This window comes from Poecilia reticulata, linkage group LG12 (assembly GCF_000633615.1).
Source record: "Poecilia reticulata strain Guanapo linkage group LG12, Guppy_female_1.0+MT, whole genome shotgun sequence".
Classification (NCBI taxonomy): domain Eukaryota; kingdom Metazoa; phylum Chordata; class Actinopteri; order Cyprinodontiformes; family Poeciliidae; genus Poecilia; species Poecilia reticulata.
The window spans coordinates 24,198,526-24,203,210 of record NC_024342.1 but is presented as its reverse complement, the minus strand read 5'-3'; the positions used below and the strand labels follow the sequence as shown (position 1 = coordinate 24,203,210).

The 4,685-nt window shown below is 36.2% G+C and overlaps 1 protein-coding gene across 1 annotated transcript in view; it reads right to left on the bottom strand.

Moving 5' to 3' along the window:
- LOC103473983 (leucine-rich repeat transmembrane neuronal protein 4) overlaps nucleotides 1–4,685 on the bottom strand; it is a 121,855-nt gene that overhangs the window by 71,570 nt on the left and 45,600 nt on the right. The window lies entirely within an intron of this gene.

Genomic DNA, 4,685 nt, shown 5'->3' with positions numbered 1-4,685 from the left:
AACAAACAAGAAAACAAAGAAGTCCATGTGCAATGTTGTGGGTCAGAGCAAATAATTGGAACACATAATTTAATCCATGGCTGATTCAACCGCTGTGGAAAGACTGTGAGGTCCTGCTGTTTTGCTGCAGGTATACATCTTTATTTGTTCAGTAATTCMCCCTCTGAAATGCTTTATTTACTGGACCCCCCTCAGCTCCATCTAATTTTCTGCATTTGGAGCRTGGAGACAGTTTTCATAATAGAAACAACAGCAACAACAACAAAAAAATCTCAACAACGAGGCTGGTAGTGATAGTGACGCACACATCCACTGTTATATTTTTATGTAGAAGACAAAGAGAGAATTGGCCGGCAGAGTTCAGAAATATCAACCAAAATATTTCACTGCTCATAACTTCCAGGTTGTGAAAAAAAAAATAAAAATGTTGGTGAGCTGGTAGCCTCAAATKTCTTCCGCAGCCAGCCATCAACCAGCTGGAAGACAGTCAATTAGCCTGGCACCCCCCCTTCGATCGCTGCAGTCTTCTACTACCCTGGGTGTCAGTAAATGTAGATAGCTGTCAGTCTCAGAGCGACTCAATGAGGAAAAAAAAAAAAATCCCGATGGAGCCTATAATACTGCTGCTGTGGCTCAAGGCAGTGTGAATGATTGGAGATGTTGAATCAGAGCGTCTGGTTTGAGGCCTGTTGGCTTCCTTCCCTACCCTGGCCCCGCCACTCTGCGCCTGCCTGTCTACTCCTGTGCTCATTTGCAGTCAGATTGTGCTGTTTTTATGCGATTCATTTTCTCCAGCCATGCCACGGGTTTCTGCGTTTATGTCTGCCTGGCACCCAGCACCATCCGATACCTGCTGAGCTGAGCAAAGCTGCAGCATCACGGGCCTGATGCACCATAAAGGACCGCAAAGGACGCCCAGACCCCATGGCAGTCCCTCTGAGATCAGACTCTTGTTTTGACTAACAACAAAGGACAGGGTAGAAMATTTCAAAGTCTAAAAAGTTGGAAAACACTTTTGCYTTGCAAGACTTTGAAGAAGTTTTCAGCTTCAGGAGAGGGGATGAAGCACAAAAATATGTTTGATTCTGCATGAAGAACAACGGTTCAGTCAGACAGCAGACTAATAAGTAAGTAGTAAACATGTTTTTGTTTCTTTATAGAAATTCACAAAAAAATTTTTTTTAAAAACATGATTATTTTACGGACTCTTAATAACATTGTTTTCCCTCCTATACACGTCCAAGCAATATTTGAAAGCAAAAGTGCAAAAGGCACAGCAATAGTATATATAAGAACTGAAATCTGAAAGTAAGGTCTATTTTTGAGCAATATAGACGGGCGAAAAAGACTACAGTAAACAAACATTTACTTAATCAAGTTTCAATTAAAATTCATTTAAATTGAACTTTGACATAGAAATCAAACAGCCTGACAGACACTCAAAACTTCTGTTGCTTGTGGAAGTTGTTATTGGAGGAAGACGACTCACGGTATCAATGAGATATTTAGATACAGGAATCACAAATGATGTAAGAATGTATTTGCTTGTAAACATAATGRATGGTTTAAAACAGAAAGTGAGGGGAATGCTGTTCACGTTATTATGAAAACTTAYACTAAGACTAATGATTTAACGTAACATGATAAATTCCAGTTACTGAACAGGAATGTAAAGAAAAACCTTAAAAACTGATTGTATCTTGAGAATGGTAATTTTGACTATCATTGTTGGTTTCATGAGTGTGCTGGTAAATGTCAATTCGAAAATATGAGTTTAGTGAGAAAACCGCCACTTTTTGAAACATTTTTTGTCTGTGGGACTTTTTACAGCAGCTACATGCAGCCACAGCCACATTTACCTAAAAAAAGACTTAAAATAAGAGTTAGAAAGTGCAAACAATAATGATGTTTGAGTATGGTAATAAACCAGCACGATACGCACAGTTTTGTCTTTGTGTTTTTAATGAGGGTGCTGCTGTTTGTGCTAAGGATTAGTCTTAATGATCAAACCTCTTTATTGATTTGTTAATTACAGCTCTGTAGCAGTATTCTGTTTTTTTAACTACATTTTTCTATTTCTTTCAGTCCTACTTTTATTTAAATGATTAGAAAACCCACAACAGAATTTTTGCCTTCAGGTARTTGCTTTTAGAAAACAGCACTTAGGACTACCAGGCTGCCCCTCTTTGATATATTGCTGTGCACTGCGAGTCAGCAGACTGAAARTAGGTTGTTATTGTTGCCACAAGAAAACCTGCTTACCAAAAAACCTTAAATTTGATTAGAAAATGATAAAAGAGTACAAAAGCTGATTAAGGGKAACAACCTATGCTTTTTCTACAATCTGCTGGAATTGTAACATTTCACTTTCTGGCCAGATCGTTCACAGACCTATTAATAATTCATAGATGCACATAGTATTTGGCAGGAAACAGAGTGGTGTTCACAGTTTTAGGTTGTATTCCAATGTGTGTGTGAGTTATGGTCTCACTGAGGTCAYGTGACCCAAGCAGACAGAAAGTGCCAATTATGCTTACGGTTGTTGACATGGTGGCAGCAGATACCAGCAGGGAGACGGGAGATGATTAGTACTGTCACACAGCAACTGCAACAAGTCTACAACTCTTCTACCCAATATTCTCAGCTGTGTTTCTCCAGAAAAACAGCAAAACGGAAAAGAAAAAGTATCTATAAATGAGTGAGTTGAGATTAAGAGACACGTTGAAAACAGCAGAGGTACCGTCTACCTTAAAACTTAACCACTCCTCTGGTGGATTAAGATTTAGAGCTAGCTGTAGTTGTGCTCTTTTCTCCCAGGGGATAAAAGCCCCACTGAGACCATAAGAAATCTGAAAAAGCATTGAAACAGTCTCCTTGTACAAGGTGATATTTAAAAAAAGACTAGGAAGAAGTGGAGGAGGAGGAGGGGTGCGGGGTGTTGGGTTTGGTTGATAGTGGCCTGAGAAGGAAGGTCATTAAAAATGTTAAATCATAACAAGAGAAAATTGCTAAAGGCAAAGTCATATGCTTTTGTTCTGCTCTTTCCTCAAACCAGAACTTCCATTACTTTGCTCCCTGCAGAACTCAGAGTTACTTAAACACTTATGGTTTGCCCAGATTCCCGTTTAACTTGTTCAATAAAAATTCAACCATTACTTGTATTCTTTATACTCTAGGTTAAACTMTTTCAAAACATACCATTATATTTAATTTTATTTGTGGAAATGGATGCAATTGTGTCTGTTCACGAGGAACTATACATGTGTTGACATGATTGGAGGTATGAGCTCAAGGTCAAGATATGTGTTGGATAAGTTTGTCTAGTGCCTGGTTTTGTCAGTGGCGCCCTGAGAGAGCCMTGTGGTCACTTAATTTTTCATGAAGTGTTTCAGTGTGCAGGCCCTGCAAAACAAAGAAACCAATACATATCCAAAATCATGAATATTACATGTGGTGTTCCTCACGGGTCAGTTCTAGGGCCAAAATGGYTTATTATTTATAAAAATGACATATGCATCTAACCAAATCACTGGTTATTCTATACCAGTTGTCCTTTCTGGTGCTATGAGATAGTCCCAAAAGAAATGAATGCATTTACTAGTGTTTAAATCTAATTTTGAACAAAATAAATGTTTTTTCTTTAAGTTAGCAAGTCRTTAGAGAAATAAATTAYATATTGATCATTTCAATACAAAAAAGCCAATACRATCAAATACATTTGTACAATTGCAGCCAATGAAATCTATTGTAAACCACAAAAAAAATATGTTTAAGTAAAGTTTGCATGGAGGATTGCTGTCTTAGAAATAAGTCATTGTAAATACAACAAAAAATACATAAAAATTAAACTGTGAGTTGTGTGAAAACACGAAGATAAGCAASAAACTATGCATACAATACAGAAGGGCCATCAGATTAATAGCTATTTTGAGATTTATGCTAAGTGATATATTTTTGCRATCGTTTATTTCCTTATCATTGGGATATGATTTTAGAATGACAATTTAAAATGCCATGTTTCAGGAAAACATTGGAAAGGATTTATGTTTCAATTTCAGAACTACAATAATGTAATAGTGAAGCAGATRATGGAAGGAAAAACAAAAATAAACATATTTTTAAAAATCTAAATGAATAACAGTTGCTCTATCCACAATAGCAATGAAACTGAAAATACGGAAACCTTGTTGTGTTGCTGTTTTTCAATTAGAATACTAAATGTTACTATGAATTATCATAAATAAATTAAATAGAAGGCAATAAAGGTGTTACAGTGCGTCACACAGAGAGAATACATACATTGATCACGGAAATCAACAATTCCCAGCATTTTGCAAATGCAAATTCTTAATGATTATTATGATTTTACTGCATACTTTCTGTCAAGTTGGTAAGAAACAGTAGGTTTTAGTGACTGATAACTCCCACCTGCAGGTGGCAGTATTTCTTACTTCTACCACACTGCTGCCTAAGAATTACTGATGTGAATTTGTAGTCCGTGATTGATACTGTGACTAAAATAAAAATCAAGATTTTTAAGTTCTTAAAAGAATAAAAATGTTTTTGTGTCCAATCTGTGTGGTTTTTATTTTTATTTATTTATTTATTTTTCTGTGTAGTTCTTGGAAGCGATTCAATGAAAAAAAAAAATACTGTAAACTTTCTAAAGTAGCATAACAAAATAA